This window comes from Heptranchias perlo, chromosome 1 (genome assembly GCF_035084215.1).
Source record: "Heptranchias perlo isolate sHepPer1 chromosome 1, sHepPer1.hap1, whole genome shotgun sequence".
NCBI lineage: Eukaryota > Metazoa > Chordata > Chondrichthyes > Hexanchiformes > Hexanchidae > Heptranchias > Heptranchias perlo.
In genome coordinates, this window is record NC_090325.1 from 76823443 (window position 1) to 76832416 (window position 8974).

The window sequence follows — 8974 nt, forward strand, 5'->3', positions numbered from 1 at the left end:
CTTAAGTATGGACACCAAAACTGTATGCAGTATTCCAGGTGCGGTCTCACCAATACCTTATATAACTGCAGCAATACCTCCCTGTTTTTATATTCTATCCCCCTAGCAATAAAAGCCAACATTCCGTTGGCCTTCTTGATCACCTGCTGCACCTGCATACTAACTTTTAGATCTTCTTGCACTAGGACCCCCAGATTCCTTTGTACTGCAGTACTTTCCAGTTTCTCGCCATTAAGATAATAACTTGCTCAAACAGCTTGCCTAGGGGAATGATTAGCTCTGCTGCGTGAGTCTTCAACACTACAGGATGTTGTCAGGGCCCATAGTCTTTGCTGTGTCCAGTGTATTTAGTTGCTTCTTAATGCCATGTGGAGTGAACCAAATTAGTAGGACATTGGCATAGTGGGGACCTCGGGAGGAAACCAAGTAGGATTATCCATTCAGCACTTTTGGCTAAAGATGAGGATCTATGGTTATGAAAAGAGACTCAAGAACTTTGGGGCTTTTTTCACTAGAGCTGAAAATGTTAAGAGGTGATCTAGCTGAAGTCTTCAAGATTAGGAGAGGCTATGATAAGGTAAATAGAAAGCCAAAGACTTACATAAAATGTTATGGATTCCATTTTAATAACAGGCAAAATTCAGGCTTTACTATCTGTTTATTGACATTTCCAACTGAAACAGTAAATTTGGTCTTTTATTCATGCTAAGAATAATGTGCAAAAAGGATGTTCAAAACTCAGGAAGTTATAGGTTAACATACTGTGTTCTTAGTAAACAATTTTGCAGTTGTCTACTACACATTTGATAAAAGATACAGAATACTTAACAAAAGTTACAAATTAAAAGAAAATTTTAAATTACATTTTTGCAATTTTGTGATTTATTTTATATGAATTTGTAAAGATATAAGATTGCCTGCTCCAATCATTACAAACACATTTTAGTGAAAAAATTGCTATATGGTCGAGGATAAGGTAATAGTTTGCATTTGACAAATCTTTTAAAATAAGATTATGCACCTTTACAATAGTTATCATTCTTTCATAAGTTAGGCAAGATAAGATACAAAATTTGAGAGATGCCCATCCATGGAATGACTGCGGCCAGAACCATCTACTTTTTCCCAACTGCAAATATAAGGTTACTCTCTTGTTAAGGCGATTTTATGAATGCATGCTCCCAGTGCAAAACCTTGCCCACCTGGGTATACTAATTTCATTGCATAGACAGTTGTGAGCAATGCCAATAGCCGCTAGCAATGGCCCCACTGATGACGTGAAAATTAGAACATTTCGCCCTTTTTATACAAATTGGATTGTCTGTTTTGATTGTCCCCTGCTCAACACAAACGCCAGCACCAATCAGCATATCCACCCTTCCTGTGAACTGAGGCATGACTGTGTGTGCACAGTAACCTGGATTAGTGAACCCTGGTGAACAATTGACTTGTTATCGTGCTAGCTGATATTGTAAACGGTTCCCTCTCCTAGGGTACTGTCCCCCTCCCTTTCAAATCTGCTGCCAACAACCTCCTCCTCCAAAAAACCCACCCTTGACCCCACTGTCCTTGCAAACTACCATCCCATCTCCAACCTTCCTTTCCTCTCCAAAGTCCTTGAACTCGTCACCTCTCAAATCCATGCCCATCTTTACCGCAACTCCGTGTTTGAACCTCTCCAATTTGGTTTCCGCTCCTGCCACAGCACCAAAATAGCCCTAATAAAAGTCACAAATGACTTCCTCTGTGACTTGGACCATGGTGCACTCTCTCTGCCCACAGCCTTTAACACAGTTGACCGCACTATCCTCCCCCAACACCTCTCCTCCCTTGTCCAGCTAAGTGGTACTGCCCTCGTGTGGTTCTGCTCTTACCTATCCAGTCCGAGCCCGAGAATCTCCTGCAATGGCTGCTCTTCCCGCCCCCACACCTTTGCCTCTGGAGTCCCACAAGGTTCTATCCTTAGCTCCCTCCTATTTCTCATCTACATGTTGCCCCTCAGTGACATCACCTAAAGACATGGGGCCCGATATTAGGAGGGAGGCAGGTTGGCAGCGGGGGGTCGACTGGGGGCGTGGGTAACGCGCCCAGTGAAATCGGGGTGCTCCACACGCGATCGCAGCCTAATTGAAGGTACTTATGCGTGCTTCCCGTTCCAGACCTGCGCAGCGGGCTCACTGCGCACCCGCATCACAGGCTGTCAGCAGGAGGACCCCTATTTAAAGGGGCAGTCCTCCAATGCTCCTCCTGCCGCAAAGAACCAAAATAATAGAATGGAGCAGGCCAGAGGCAAGGCTGCTCCAAGGTTTTCTGACTCCTCACTCCAGGTGCTGCTCGATGGGGTGAGGAGGAGGAGGGAAACGTTTTTCCCATCAGATGGGAGGAAGTGGCCTCCCTCTGCCACCAAGAAGGCCTGGCTGGAGGTGGCAGAGGAGGTCAGCAGCAGCAGCAATGTCGGCCGAACCTGGGTCCAGTACAGAAAGCACTTTAATGACCTAACCAGGTCAGCCAAAGTGAGTATACTTACGCATTCTTCCACACTCCGTCTTCCACATCACCTCCACCACCACACAACTCCTTCTGCACTGCCACCACAACGCTCTCGCATCACTCCTCACATCCACTCAATCATCATCCTCACCTTGCTCTGTCCCCATTCGAACACTACCACGCAGCCCAATCCTCATACAATCTCATGGCTATGTCTCACACGGACCCTCCCATGCATCTCCCTCACGGTCACCCCACCCACACCAATGCATGCAGCAGGTCACTATGCAACCATCACTCAATCACGCCTCTCTGTGTTTTGCCTTGATAGGAGAAGAGATGCCAGAATGCCCGGGAGAGAGCAAGGACTGGAGAGGGCCCGCCATACCAGGTGGTCCTAACGGACATGGAGCAGCAGGCAATGGAAATAAGCTGCACGCTGCAGTGTCTGTCCATGGCAGACGCCGAGATTGGGAGTGCACAAGCGGCTGGTGACAGAAATCTAACACTCAGCACTCATGATAGCGAATGATCTTAACATCACTTGGCATCTGCAGCACCTCAACATCTGTCCACATGCTTAATATTGCTTTCAGTTCTCTTGCAGGGCCATCTGCAACTGCCGTGACTGTGGAGGGCCATTCCTCGGAGGGCCATTCCTCAGAGGGCCTGCCGGCCTCTGATGGGGCATCGTCGCATCTGAGCCAGCCATCCACGAGCACAGATACACACACCACGGTGGGTCCCCGTCCTCAGTTAGTTGGGCTTGCACATGGTGAGTCATCACGTACATGAGCACGAGCAGACCCCCGTGGCAGGGGCAGCCGTGGAGAGTCCGCGTTGGTGGGAGCACGCTTCTCCAGGCTCTGCTCAGCTGGATCCAGATGCTGAACCCTGGCAGCTAGCCACGAAAAGGAGAGTCACCAAGGGCCAGCAGCACATTGCCGAGGTACTGGAACAGTTGCCACACGCACTCTCCACAATCGCACAGAGGATGGAGGAGTCCAACTCCTGCACGAGTGGAATACTGTCACAGGGACGTGAAGGCAACTTTTGAGATAGTGTCGTGGGTAGGTGCGGGAATGTCTGCGATGGAGGGAAGGCTAGCCTCCATCGAGCTTCAAGCACGGCCCAACAATGAGTCCATTCAGGCCCTGACAACGGCCGTTCGGAATCAGGGTGAGCAACATTCCGCCGCCTTAAACAGGCTGATAGATACATTACAACTGACCTTCCAAGGCTTCACACAAGTCCTCCAAACTGTCATCCAGCAGGGTGGAAGGAGTGATGTGGGCCTGACCCAGGAGAGGGATGATGGCAAAAGGGGACATGGAAGTGGGGACGCCACTCAAAACGCTCCCACGTCTCACCTGTTGTCCCCCTCTCAACCAGTATCCGCAATGCTGCCTCTTCTCCAGGTGGCTGAGTCTGCCCCTGCACAGGTGCAGGTGGAGCAATCTTTGGAGGGGCCCTCACAGGCACCGAAATCCAGAGGGCGTCCGCGCAAAGCATCTCAATGGTCAGAGCATGGACAAGAGCAACCTGCCACTACCTCTGCTGAACCCACAGGGGTAGCACCACGTAGGGGTTCCCGTAAACATAAGGCTACGGTTTTGTGAGCACAAAGGGGATGCACAAGGGTGTATGATAGAATGTCATGTTTTTCATTTAGTTTTCTTTGTTTTGCCAAGCACATTAAAATTTGTTATCACCACTACTGCCATGTCTTTGCAAATCTTGTCTGGTTTGTGCAATAATTCCCTTCCCTGAGGATCACCATGAAGACCCACACCTGATGCCACCCATTGTGTCACTCAGAGTGGGTGTAGGTGTATTTGCAGGGCTCTTTTGTGCAGACGACTGAGACACGCCGGTGATGTCCCCGGTGACACCCTGGAAGGATGCGGAGGAGAAGTTGTTGAGTGACTTTGACAGCGCCAGGTAAGAAGATGGTGCTCGGGCCAGCTGGGAGCAGCTCGGCATCAAGGAGGCTGCAGATTTCCACGACTACATGTCGAGTGACTCTGAGCCTCTGTGTGCACTGCTCCTCAGAGAGGTCCAGGAAGCTGAGCCTCGGTCTGTAGACCCAGTGACAAGGGTAGTGCCTTGAGTGACGCATCTCTCTCTGCGGTTGCCCTCCCTCCTGCTGTGCAGGTGGATGTGTCACAGCACTGTGTTGTGGAGCTCCACGTGTCAGAGGTGGACGGCGTGGCTGGCGAGGCTGGTGATACATAGAAACATAGAAAATAGGAGCAAGAGTAGGCCATTCGACCCTTCGGGCCTGCTCCGCCATTCAAAATGATCATGGCTGATCGTCTAACTCAGTACCTTGTTCCTGCTTTTTCCCCATATCCCTTGATCCCTTTAGCATTAAGAAATATATCTATCTCCTTCTTGAATACATCTAATGACTTGGCCTCCACCGTTGCTGTTCGTCCTCCGATGAGGTCATGACTGCAGCTATGGCGGCCCCCATCCGCAAGATGTACATTTGAGGGGGTCCGCAAGGTAAGTAAATGTGTCTGCACACCGGAGTTGAGGTTCCAAGTTGGTGAATTTTAGTGTTAGGAGGAGGGTGGTGCAGGCCAAACTTTGTCCTAAGTGACAGAGTGGCCTCCTGCAATGAGTGAGGGTCTCCCCCCACCAACTGTCAAATGGACCTTTGCAGCTCCCACAGGCTGGTGGCTGCAACACGTCTGCTTCAACTGGGAGTGTTTCCCCCAGTATGGGAAACATGCTCAGTTGATATGAAAATCCCACCCCTCCTAAAATATCCTCCCAATCAGGTCTGCAAATGATGTGAACTATCTAATTAATTGGTTCAAGTGGGATCCCGCCAGCTTTAATTGCCGGTGGGAGTCCCACATGTGGGGGCTGCGCGCGCATCTAAGCGTGTTATTGGCGAACCCGGAAGTGGGCGGGTTGGAGCCAGGATCTGGACCCGCCCCGGGAATCCCCAATTTTAGCAGCCCCCCCCCCCCCCCCACCCCCGCCACGAGCGCACCCGCTCGGCCATCCGAAAATCAACCCCATGATGTCAGGTTCCACATGTACAGTCACGGTAGCATAGTGGTTATGTTACTGGACGGGTAATCCAGAGGCCTGGACTAAAATCCGGAGTCATGAGTTCACGGCAGCTGGCGAATTTAAATTCAATTAATTAAAATTTAAAAAAAATCTGGAATTAAAATACTAGTATCAGTAATGGTGACCATGAAAACTACCGGATTGTCGTAAAAACCCATCTGGTTCACTAATGTCCTTACCCGGTCTGGCCTATATGTGACTCCAGACCCACAGCAATGTGGTTGATTCTTAATTGCCCTCTGAAATGGCCTAGCAAGCCACTCAGTTGTAAAATCTCGCTACGAAAAGTCATAGGATCACCCGGCATCGGACCACTAGGCACCGGACACGACAACGGCAAACCGAGCCCAGTCGACCCTGCAAGGTCCTCCTCACGAACATCTGGGGACTTGTGCCAAAATTGGGAGAGCTGTCCCACAGACTAGTGAAGCAACAGCCTGACATAGCCATACTCACAGAATCATACCTTTCAGCCAACATCCCAGACTCTTCCATCACCATCCCTGGGTATGTCCTGTCCCACCGGCAGGACAGATCCACCAGAGGTGGCGGTACAGTGATATACAGTCAGGAGGGAGTGGCCCTGGGAGTCCTCAACATTGACTCCGGACCCCATGAAATCTCATGGCATCAGATAAAACATGGGCGAGGAAACCGCCTGCTGATTACCACCTACCGTCCTCCCTCAGCTGATGAATCAGTCCTCCTCCATGTTGAACACCACTTGGAGGAAGCACTGAGGGTAGCAAGGGCACAAAACGTACTCTGGGTGGGGGACTTCAATGTCCATCACCAAGAGTGGCTTGGTTGCACCACTACTGACCGAGCTGGCCGAGTCCTGAAGGACATAGCTGCCAGACGGGGCATGCGGCAGGTGGTGAGTGAACCAACACGAGGGAAAAACTTACTTGACCTCGTCCTCACCAATCTGCCTGTCGCAAATGCATCTGTCCATGACAGTATTGGTAGGAGTGACCACCGCACAGTCCTCGTGGAGATGAAGTCCCGTCTTTGCACTGAGGACACCATCCAACGTGTTGTGTGGTACTACCACCGTGCTAAATGGGATAGATTCAGAACAGATCTAGCAGCTCAAAACTGGGCATCCATGAGGCATTGTGGGCCATCAGCAGCAGAATTGTATTCCAGCACAATCTGTAACCTCATGGCCCGGCATATTCCTCACTCTATCATTACCAACAAGCCAGGAGATCAACCCTGGTTCAATGAGGAGTGTGGAAGAGCATGCCAGGAGCAGCACCAGGCGTTCCTAAAAATGAGGTGCCAACCTGGTGAAGCTACAACTCAGGACTACATGCATGCTAAACAGCGGAAGCAACATGCTATAGACAGAGCGAAGCGATTCCACAACCAACGGATCAGATCAAAGCTCTGCAGTCCTGCCACATCCAGTCGTGAATGGTGGTGGACAATTAAACAACTAACGGGAGGAGGCTCTGCAAACATCCCCATCCTCAATGATGGCGGAGTCCAGCACGTGAGTGCAAAAGACAAGGCTGAAGCGTTTGCAACCATCTTCAGCCAGAAGTGCCGAGTGGATGATCCATCTCGGCCTCCTCCCGATATCCCCACCATCACAGATGCCAGTCTTCAGCCAATTCGATTCACTCCACATGATATCAAGAAACGGCTGAGTGCACTGGATACAGCAAAGGCTATGGGCCCCGACAACATCCCAGCTGTAGTGCTGAAGACTTATGCTCCAGAACTAGCTGCGCCTCTAGCCAAGCTGTTCCAGTACAGCTACAACACTGGCATGTACCCGACAATGTGGAAAATTGCCCAGGTATGTCCTGTCCACAAAAAGCAGGACAAATCAAATCCGGCCAATTACCGCCCCATCAGCTTACTCTCAATCATCAGCAAAGTGATGGAAGGTGTTGTCGACAGTGCTATCAAGCGGCACTTACTCACCAATAACCTGCTCACCGATGCTCAGTTTGGGTTCCGTCAGGACCACTTGGCTCCAGACCTCATTACAGCCTTGGTCCAAACATGGACGAAAGAGTTGAATTCCAGAGGTGAGGTGAGAGTGACTGCCCTTGACATCAAGGCAGCATTTGACCGAGTGTGGCACCAAGGAGCCCTCGTAAAATTGAAGTCAATGGGAATCAGGGGGAAAACCCTCCAGTGGCTGGAGTCATACTTAGCACAAAGGAAGATGGCAGTGGTTGTTGGAGGCCAATCATCTCAGTCCCAGGACATTGCTGCAGGAGTTCCTCAAGGCAGTGTCCTAGGCCCAACCATCTTCAGCTGCTTCATCAATGACCTTCCCTCCATCATAAGGTCAGAAATTGGGATGTTCGCTGATGATTGCACAGTGTTCAGTTCCATTCGCAACCCCTCAAATAATGAAGCAGTCTGTGCCCGCATGCAGCAAGACCTGGATAACATCCAGGCTTGGGCTCATAAGTGGCAAGTAACATTCGCGCCAGACAAGGACCATCTCCAACAAGAGAGAGTCTAACCACCCCCCCTTGACATTCAACGGCATTACCATCGCCAAATCCCCCACCATCAACATCCTGGGGGTCACCATTGACCAGAAACTGAACTGGACCAGCCATATAAATACTGTGGCTACGAGAGCAGGTCAGAGGCTGGGTATTCTGCGGCGAGTGACTCACCTCCTGACTCCCCAAAGCCTTTCCACCATCTACAAGGCACAAGTCAGGAGCGTGATGGAATACTCTCCACTTGCTTGGATCAGTGCAGCTCCAACAACGCAAGAAGCTCGACACCATCCAAGATAAAGCAGCCCGCTTGATTGGCACCCCATCCACCACCCTAAACATTCACTCCCTTCACCACCGGCGCACTGTGGCTGCAGTGTGTACCATCCACAGGATGCACTGCAGCAACTCGCCAAGGCTTCTTCGACAGCACCTCCCAAACCCGCGACCTCTACCACCTAGAAGGACAAGGGCAGCAGGCACATGGGAACAACACCACCTGCACGTTCCCCTCCAAGTCACACACCATCCTGACTTGGAAATATATCGCCGTTCCTTCATCGTCGCTGGGTCAAAATCCTGGAACTCCCTTCCTAACAGCACTGTGGGAGAACCGTCACCACACGGACTGCAGCGGTTCAAGAAGGCGGCTCACCACCACCTTCTCAAGGGCAATTAGGGATGGGCAATAAATGCCGGCCTCGCTAGCGACGCCCACATCCCATGAACGAATAAAAAAAAAATCCAGCTCTGCCCCACCACCTCTGCACTGCCTCTGTGTTGTCTGACATGCAGCCTTGGATGAGCCTCAGATTCCTCCAATTAAACATTGGGAAGACCGATGCTATTGTCTTTGGTCCCCGCCACAATGATCCTTGCCACCAATTACATCCCCCGCCCCGGCCATAGTCTCAGGCTGAACC